This window comes from Lygodium microphyllum, unplaced genomic scaffold (genome assembly GCF_053477565.2).
Source record: "Lygodium microphyllum isolate KBCC unplaced genomic scaffold, Lygodium_microphyllum_v1.1.10 scaffold_67, whole genome shotgun sequence".
Classification (NCBI taxonomy): domain Eukaryota; kingdom Viridiplantae; phylum Streptophyta; class Polypodiopsida; order Schizaeales; family Lygodiaceae; genus Lygodium; species Lygodium microphyllum.
This window is the reverse complement of record NW_028229550.1, coordinates 620,628-630,815: the sequence shown is the minus strand read 5'-3', so window position 1 is coordinate 630,815 and position 10,188 is coordinate 620,628. Positions and strand designations below refer to the sequence as shown.

General features: G+C 43.5%; 1 non-coding gene across 1 annotated transcript; it reads right to left on the bottom strand.

The window, feature by feature from the left end:
• Nucleotides 1-563: 563 nt before the first annotated feature.
• Nucleotides 564-632, bottom strand: LOC148008825 (small nucleolar RNA SNORD36). Its single transcript, XR_015689901.1, has one exon. It is a non-coding gene; the product is annotated as a small nucleolar RNA SNORD36 (small nucleolar RNA).
• Between the last annotated feature and the right edge of the window lie 9,556 nt (nt 633-10,188).

Sequence of the window (10,188 nt, the reverse complement as noted above, 5' to 3'; positions counted from 1 at the left end):
ACATACATTCCACAGAACACTTACAGAAGCATACAGAACAGTCTACAGAACAGTAGCAGAACAGCTACAGTACAGAACAGAACAGAGACAGAACAGAAGCAGAAGCTCTACAGAAGACCTACAGAAGGTTACAGAAGGTCATCAAAACCACATAACTCACTCTCAAACCATTCCAAACTCTCACAAACCATTCAATAAACTTTCACAATATCTCAATCTTCATCAATCAATACTCCATCCCTCCTTACAGAAGACAATCAGAACAAAACAGACCAAAACAAAGCAAAACAGAACAAAACAGAAGGTATACAGAACCAATCAGAACCAATCAGAACCTATCAGAACATCACAGAACCACCAACAAACATCATGATCTTCCAAAACTCAATCATTACCATCCAAAACATTCTCAAACCACTTCCAAATCAATCAATCATCTCATAAAATCAACCATTCAGCTCTCAAAAACAACAAAAATCAGCCAAAAAACAAGTCATTTCAACACTCAACATATCCCCACACTTAATAAGGAAGCGTCCTCGCGACCCAGGAAAAATGGAATACAAGTTCAGTTGAAAAGCTCAACTTTGATCGTCAATATCTTTTCACAAATAATCCATCCACCACGACCCCAACTTATAACCTGTTTCTAATATAAAAATACAAAGAAAGGAAAACCCTTTATTCATTAACACCTCTTAGCAAACTAAAAATCACAACAAATTTGTAAAGGATATAAAAGTTTTCTTCTTCTTCATCTGCATCAGCTTCAACTCTCCAACCACGAACCCAGTACCACAATTCTCCAAAACGTAGCTCGTACACGAAATCCAATAGGAAACCACCACATTCATTTGACATAAATGAACTCACAACACAAACACTAATACAGAACACAACCATCTGAATGACTTCTTCAAAAAGAGAGTTGTTCATTAAAAATCTTCCATTATACATTGGAAAGGTATCAATGAAGATGATCCCTCTTAAAAGATTGATGTTGTCGGAATGGATCCATAGATAAGGATTCATCTACAAAGTTTTTAGGAGGATTTTGAAAAAATTGGAGACAGCACATCCTTTCCAACAGGACCAGGTATCTGCTAGGCAAACAGAGGGCATGAAAATACAATATCTCCAGCTGGTGGGAATCAATGCTCACATTGACATTCATGCACAACTTTGGAATAGGCTTGGAATCATTATGAGAGTGCCTATGCATATACGCCAGGTACCAAGCAAAGTGAGTAGTTAATCTCACTGAGGGATCTGCAGACTGTGAATACTGCTGGGCAAAATGAACATAATTCTGATAAGCTTGACTGGAAGCTGTCCATTCTCCTGGAATTACTGGCCAATTGATCTGCGGTCCTATAAGGCAATCATCCGAACTCCATCCCCTTCTTCTGGAAATCTGATTATCAAACCCGTCACAGTCACTAACCAACTGAGGTGGTTGAGATATAGAAGTGTTAGGAGAGGGTAATGGAATAAGGAAAAGTGGATGAAGGGAAGGATAGGAAAAATCATAAAAGGAAGAAAAGGTTAAAGAAGGAGTGGCAGAAATTTGTAAGGAATCACTAAGGAATGGTGTTAACTGATAAATAGGAAATGTAGAGGGTACATTAATGGATGGAGAAGGACTGGGTGGAGAAGGGAAAAATACCCTATCCTCAATAAAGGAACAATAAGTGAAAATAGGAATTTGAGGGAAAGATGAAGGTTGGAAAAGAAGGGGTAAAATAATGGTGGAATTAGACTGACAAAGGGAAAGATATATAGCATAGCGGTGAGCCAATTGTTGGTAATAGAGGAGGGTAGGAACAGAAGGTCCTAAGAGAGATCATCTATGATAGGCATCAAAGAAGGTAGCATCAAATGGATTATGTTTGGAAAGATAGGTTAAGAGATCCATCCTCAGTTGATTAGTACTCTGGGCAAAGGTAGGAGCTGTGTTTTGTCTTTGATTTAGGACCACCGAATCAATCATGGGATGCCACGAATTATCATGACAATCAGCTACTTTGGAGGAATAACTCTGGAACATGTCAGCTATGCGCAACTCCAAATGATTGACATACAAAACAGCCTGTAAGACCACATCCCCCACATACCATGCCATATCCACCTCATTTGGAATTAACAAATCTCCTCGTAGATACATGTATGACATCAACATGGTGTCTGGCGTGACAGAATCTTCAAAGACCATTCTGACTACCTCCGTCAACAACTCAGCATACCAAGCCCCACTCCAGCCATCCTCCGGAAAAGGTAAATCCATCGTGGAAAGCTTCATATAGAAGACCAACTTCTGTAAGTGGTAGTGGACAAAGAAAGAATGGTCTGGTAAGACATATTCCTGAAACTGTTCAAAGGTAGACCATAACAAGTCCATTCTGGACTGCAATCTTTCCACTTTATCTTGAAATAGAGGGCACAAAGTAGCCTGTCTCTGAAGAGCAGCCAAGTCCTGCTGTGAAAGAGAAGGAATCAATGGAACATTAGGGCTTGGAGGAACAGAGCGGGACTTTGCAAGTTGATCTTGCAACTGTTGGATTTGGGAGGCTTGGTTGGCCACTGTGTCATTAGCAGTCTGTAAACCTGAAAGCTTGTCATCTAAGATAGCTTGGAATTCCTTCGCTTCTCTGGACATCCTCTCCTTCTCTGCTGAAAGGCTAGTAACCTGTGATTGAGCCTCTAATAACTGGGTCTTCAATGAAGAAATCTCATCGCTTTGGGTGGCAACCAGTTGGGTTTGCTGTTCCATTTTCTTAAATAAATCTGCTAGGGTATCCTTAGCAGAAGCTAACTCAGATGTTGCCTTATGCAACTGGTCCTTAGACTGCATGAGCTCTTCATAAAAAGACGCATATAGCTGTTGAACACAGGCTGTCACTGACAACTCAATGGAACTTTGAATATCCTTGCAGAGGAAAGGAATGGCATCTCCTGAGACGAGACTGTTCAGGGAAGGAACTGAGATCTCCAAGGATCCTTCTCGATGTGCTCGGAACAGGTTATTACAAGTGAGATACCCAGGGAGTTCACTGCCAGAAGTAGCAGGGATGGGTACTGAAGGAAGTACGGAAGGAGCTTTATCCGCTACCCTCTTCAAGCGTTTGCGCTGTATGACCAGGGGAGGCGGAGAATCATCATCCTCTATGTCAATAGGTTCTGACTCTTCTGAAGGTGGAGGAGGAGGTACTGGATCTGATGGAGGAGGCGGAGGCATAGTCTTCTGTAAAATGAATAGGTCAAGAAGGCAGACAAATATGATCCGTATGTAACATTGGTAACATTACCCGTGGTGACTTTAACGAAATGCTGATCCATTTTAGTGAGGAGGTAAGTGCTCCAATCAATAGCAACTCCTTTCAACACCATCCTGGAAGCTGTGAAAAGCTCTTTGGACAAATAGTGGGATGGCGTTTTGGCAGGCATAAACCTGTCCTGAAGAAACTAACAGAGCGTCTTCCATACGGGATCAGTAATCATAGAAAAGGAAACTCTTGAAGAGTTTATCACCTTCTTAACATCAAGGATTTCCCTTGTCTGCTTGTGCAATAGCTTTAGAATCTCTTCATTAGAGAAGAGCTGACGAGTGGTCACAAAAGGTTCACCTTTGAAGGGTAGAGACAGAGCCGTCCCTAAGCCTCGAGGCGTCAAAGTCATAGACATGCCTTGGACTAATCCTGTCTTCTTGCTGTAAGAGGCCAGAAACTCATCACATAACGACGGATCCTCTAGAAGCAATGGAAAAGAAGTAGCCACAAAAGCAGCAAGGCCCGCCTTTGTGAGGGGCTCAAAAGTAAGTAGGGAAGAGTAATCCCTACTAACTAGTGGGACGTACTGGATAGGGGGAGGAGCATGAGAAGGCGCCATTTAGATGGTTACACACACACCACAAACACAGACAATCAAGGAGAATGCCTGCAAAGCAACAGACAAAAAAAACCAAGGATAAAAGAACAACCAAACAATGAAACGTGACACAACCAACTAACCCCAAGCAAACCACATCCTAGAAAAAATTTGACATGACCTTGAGACAAATGCGACCGAAAGCTTCATGCGATGCATCAGACAAATACCCAGAACCCCGTATCAGGCAATAAAAGAAAAAAAATTGCATACCGTACCCGTAACCGTATCAAAGACAAGAAACCAAAACAATATCACATCCTACACATATCAAGACTATAACATTGATAAACCAAGACTGGACCATGGAAAATAACGCTAATGACTGCGCATACCCATCCCACGAAACGGTTCATTAAAAAGGGGAATTAAGTGTAGTGAGGGGGAATTAATTTAATGAAGGGTTGATTTTAATAAATTATTAAAAATGGGTGAATTTTTATTAGGTGATAAACCTTAGCAAGAAAACGGCGGTTCCTTATTATAAATTAAATTACCAATTATTAGGTTAAAACGGTGCTTTTATTCGAATCCCGGACTTCGATACCCGACGGGGTCTCTAAATGCAAGTTCATTAATTACAATTTAAGGTGATGTGGAGCGCTTTTTTGCCAGCGCGTGCTCTTGTGACGGCTGGTTCATTTTAATTAAAAATTAAAGTGCCTCTGTAGCGCACGTAGCGCATGCAAAGTGAACGGCTGGTTTATTTTAATTAAAAAATATGTGTGTTTAGCGCGAATGCGCGTGGAAACTGTGAGTGAATAAAAGATTTCATTTTAATAATTAATTTGTGATTAAGGAAAAAATGAAAATAAATAAATCACATAAAATAAATACCTGGAAGGGGTGTGTATGTAATGCAGAAATGCACACGGAAGAGTCTCCCAAAAGAAGTGAATCCAGTAAAGAAAAAGTAAAGATCACTGATGAAACAACAACGACAACACCTTAGCGGATGTGTGGATTTGGTGTGTGTTGGTTGTTTATTTTTATTATATTTTTTATTTGTTATTTGTTATTTTATTTTTTTAAAGTTGTGATTATTTATAGTTGAATAAATGGAAAATAATCAAGAGAGGTGAGGGGAATTTTTTAGAATTTTTTAGATTTTTTAAGATTTTCTTTGACTATTTTAAAATGAAATTTCTACATTTATTGGCAATTTGGGGGATTAATTAGGAAATATTTAATTGTCAGAAATTGTAGGGTAGGTAATTTCCAGCGGACAAACTCCCAAAAATTGGCAAAAAGCAAAAGGAATTTTTAGAAATTTTTCTGAATTTTTGTTTTATGGAAAAAGGAAGTTAAATATTAGGGAAGGAGAGGGGAGCAAGGAGGAGAGAGGGAGAAGAAGAGGAGGAAGGGGGAGAAGAGGGGGGAGGATGGCGACGGCAGAGAAGGAGAAGAGGGGAGGAGGAAGAGGGAGATGAGGGAGAAGAGGGAGATGGAGAGGGTTGGAGGGAAGGGGTCGGGCGGTTGGGGGGAAGGGGTGGGCAGGGGCAATGGGCGGGCTGGGCGGTTGGGTAGGGACAAGGGCGCGTTACCCCGTCCCGCGCACATGCGCGGGGCGGGGTAAAAAAATTGGCCGTGACGGGATTGAAACGACGCTGGGATGACGGTACGGGTTATGCGGACATGACCGGGGCACGTGGGGATGCGTAAAATCGAAAAAGGGCGCATTCACGCGCAAAACGGGCGCGCGAATACACGTAAAAATAAAGAAAAATTAATAACTCCCAATCCGGAAGGCAAAACGAAATAGCGTAAAAACAAAAAGTGGACAGGACAACAGGGGGAAAACAAGGAAAATACGGGACGGAGGTTCCGGGGGGAGGAAAGGGCGGTCACGTGCAAAAAACACAAAAAATGAACAAAAAACGCAATGAAAAATTAATATCGAAAAATCCGTGCATCGGAATGAGGTGCAAAAAAAAGGAAAACCCTGCAGAAAGATGTGCCCAACAATCCTATCACATCAAAACATAATTCCGACGGAGATAAGACGCGTTCACATGGGAAAAACCCAAAAAACAAACCCGAAAATGGGATCGGAAATTAATATCGGACGAAGCGTTCACCGGAATGACATGCAGTAAGAAGGAAAAATGTCCGCAAAAAGGAGTGGCACAGGGTTATCACGTTAAAGCGCAGTTCCGATGGAAGTAGAAGGGGTTCACATGCGAAAAACACCAAAAATACTCCTGAAAACATATTTAAAAATTAATAATAAAAAATCCAGAAGTCGAAAGAGGGGGGAGGAAAAAAGAAAAAGGTAGGAGAAGACACAGGGGACACGGCTGGCAAATCAAATTGGAATTCTGATGCAAACAGGGCAGGTTCACATTGAAAAATGTCAAAAATACGCATGAAAAACTCGTAAAAAATCGGAAAATTAATAACGGACAAATCGTGTATCGGAATGATGCGGAGGAAAAAGGAAAAATATCAGCGGAAAAGTGGTGGTCCGGGCTATGACATCAGAGCATGGTTCCGAAGCAAGAAAAGTGTGTTCACATGGAAAACCGACTAAGGTGCGCAAAATGCTTCAAAAATTAATAACTCAAAAACCATGCACCAGAATAGGGGTAGGTAAAAAGGAAAAATGGTCAGTTCAAAGGGAGGAACAGGGTGATAAGGTTGGATTTGGACTTCAGTGAACGTAGGGTGCATTCACATGGCAGGACCTCAAAATCAGGGAATGAAGGAAAACTGCAAGGGAAGAGCCCCAAGGGTAGGTGGAACATAACCGGGGGGGTGGAAAGGGAGCCCCGTAGGGTAAAAATGAGGCATGGCCTACATGCATGAACAGGGTAAGGAATATGCAAAGGGGTATGCAATATAGACACGCAGGGACGCATCCCCACACTTAAGACCTTAACGGATAGGGTTAACCGAGCAACAGGGACCTAGGACCATGCCATAGACCATCCACCAACTTCCCCACACTTAAAACATGAACATCACTAAGAAACAAAAGTTGTAGGGTTAGAAAAACTTGGCCCGTTTCGTCAAAAAGCAAGGTTGAGTGTCGATGGCACGTCCAGTGTGGTTGTCGGTGCTGGAGGGACCAAGGCATCTTCTCGGCACACGTTCGTCATGGCAGGGACCACAAGGCAGCACCCAGGGAGGTAGCTGGTTGAAGGAATCGTAGGAAATGCGTTGATGATGAGGGATATTACACTCAACTCACAGTCACTCAATTGAAATGAAAGAACAGTCACTCGCCCCATGACTAATATCACTTGAGGAAAAAGGATTGAAACCCATATCTCATACCCAGTTGAGGAATCGACAAGGGGGGAATGGCGCAGAAGGAGTATGCCAGGGTGCACAGTTGATGGTGCATTAGTGCGTCCAACTCGTCTGGCATAAGTGCAAGGAGGAAGGCAAGGGAGCCTTACAGTGCAGTGTACAGAACAGGGTGATGTGTCTTGTGATGACGGCAAAAACCCATCTCGTGGGTGCATAGGGAAACGGGAACATACCTGACTCCAAGTGTCGTAACGTCCCTCAATCTCACCTCTCGGTAATTGATTGAAGAAACTCCAGTCACACTCAACCCACCCGCTGTCTCACTCTTTGTTGATAAATACAGGAGGGCAGCCTTTTCCTGAAACCCATTGATGTCATCCTCACAATCACTTGTGCAAAGATTGTATGCCTTGTGCGCATTTGATGGTGCAACTGTGCATCCCGCCCTGTACCGGCATACGGTGCGAGAAGGAAGGCAAGGGAGCCTTATGGTGCTGTGCACAGAAACAAATTGTGCTTTGTGCATTGAGAGGCCCATCCCGTGCGTGCAACACTCCATTCACACTTCTCACCTTTCATTTGATTTGAAGGGAAAAGACTGGTCTCTCGACCCACCCTCTGTCTCACTCTCTGTTGATAGTTACAGAGGGTAACCATACTCACTTTCCCATCCGGTTAGGATGAAAGCTCACATCACTCAAGGGGTTGTCAATGAAGATCGCTTCGTCAATTGTTGAAGAGGCGTACCCAGGGAGGTAGCCATCAAATCGAACGTTGTATTGGACAGGAACATGTCGTCTGCTAGAGGACAGGTAGTCACTTTGCAGAGAGACCCAGGACACAGCGTACCAAGGGAGGCAGCTTCGGAATTGGATCCTGGAGATATCAATTAATGAATCCACTTTCTGGACTGCTGGGTGTTACCACCTTTTCCACAGCCAGCTTCTCGCCCAAGGGTGTTTACCACCTTTTCCTGGAACGAGGCCTGCTATGACAGGGAATTGCTTCCTTTTCTCTCATAACAGATTTGTTGTTCTTGTTTTTTTTTTTCTTCTTTGTTTTTTTTCTTTTTCTTATTTTCCTCTATTCCCGAGGGTGTTTCCACCTTTTCTCGAAGAATAGGTCGGCATGACAGGGACCTAAGTCCTTTTCTCCCATGACTGATATGTTTTGTTTTTTTTTTTTCAATATTGAGCAAGGGAATGGTAGAAAGACCATTTGTCAGAACCCACCTCGCCACTGTCGCTGGTGGAAAATAAAGGATAAGAGATCAAGGCTGAAAGGGGGTTTTGAGGGGACAGAGGGTTGCGTCCACCTCATCAGAAGTGGTTGAAGAACGGCTATCAGAAGTAGCATCATAACAAGTGCAGTGCCGTGCCAACGAGGGAAAAGATCAAGTGACCGTAATTGTCAAGATCCCCAAGGAGGGAAGTACTTCTTTAGGCGATATCCATTGATCAGAAAGGTATCATCAGAGGCATCAACGGTCTGCACTTGGACAGAACCATTAGGGTTGACGGCAAGTACCTTATAGGGGCCCATCCACCACTGTTGGAGCTTGCCAGGAAACTTGCCAAAACGTGAATCATAGGCTAGGACCAAATCACCTTCTTTGAACTGCTTGTGCTTGATGAAACTGTCATGGTAAGCCTTACGTCGAGCTTGCGTGGCTTCCATGCACTGTAGAGCCATCCTACGAATTTCGTCCAAACATTCCAAGTGCAGGAGACGATGTTGCAGTGAATCATCATCCCCCAAACGCTCTTTGATAGCCACTCTCAAAGAGGGTAGTTCCAGTTCAACAGGAAAAACTGCTTCTGTACCATACACCAACTGGAAAGGTGTCTGTCCTGTTGCTGCTTTATGGGAGGTTCTGTATGCCCAGAGGGCCTCTATAAGTCGATCGTCCCAATCACAACGATGTGCGGCAATTGTTCTTGTCAGAATCGAGCAGAGGATGCGATTGGTGACTTTGACTTGGCCGTTGGCTCTGGGGTAATAAGGAGTGGACTTGCGATGGCGGATCTTATACAACTCTGTCAACTCTTCCATGACTTTGTTGAGGAAATGAGTGCCTCTATCACTTACCAGCTCTAAGGGACTACCAAAACGGGTAATGATATTCTCATACATGAACAGGGCCACGCTGTTACCATCATCCCACTTTAGAGCTTTAGCTTCACACCACTTTGTGACATAATCCGTACATACAAGGATGTATCGGTTCTGTTTCCTTCTAGTGGGAGGGTCGATTGGACCGACGAAGTCGATGCCCCACTTCTCAAACGACTTTAAGGGAAGGATAGGTTGCAATGGCATGGCACTTGTCTTCGTGGGTTTCCCCATTCTCTGACAAGCATCACATCTTTTACAGTAATCATAGGAATCTTTGTGAGTTGTAGGCCACCAATATCCTGCTAGCAGAGCCTTCCTAGCTATAGCTTCTCCTGCAAAGTGATCTCTACATGGCTCGTCGTGGCAAGCCTTTAGAACAATCCCAATCTCATCTCCTGCAACACATCTTCTGAGCACTTCATCTTTGCCTTTCTTGTACAGTGCACCGCCTAGCAGGGTGTAGGGGGCTGATTCTAGCATGAGCTTCTTCCTTTCCCGACTAGAAATACCAGGAGGGTACTGTTGGGTTGCCAGCAGGTTGGCAATGTCTGAATACCAGGGAGTGATAGTTTCTACCAAGAACAGGGAAGCATCAGGGAGGTCTGGATCATCTTGCTCCTCGTCTGCAGTTTGTGGGATACGCGACAGATGATCAGCCAGAACATGGGAACGACCAGGCTTAGTAATCACCTCAAAGTCGAACTCCTGGAATAAAAGGAGCCATCGCATCATTCGTCCTTTTCACATCTGCTTTGTTCATCAGGAAGGACAGGGCCTCATGATCCACATAAAATTTAAAGTGGGTAGATAGGAGGTAATGGCGAAACTTCTCCAGGGCAAACACCATTGCCAAGCACTCCAGCTCTGTCACTGTATAGTTCCGTTCCCTATCAGTGA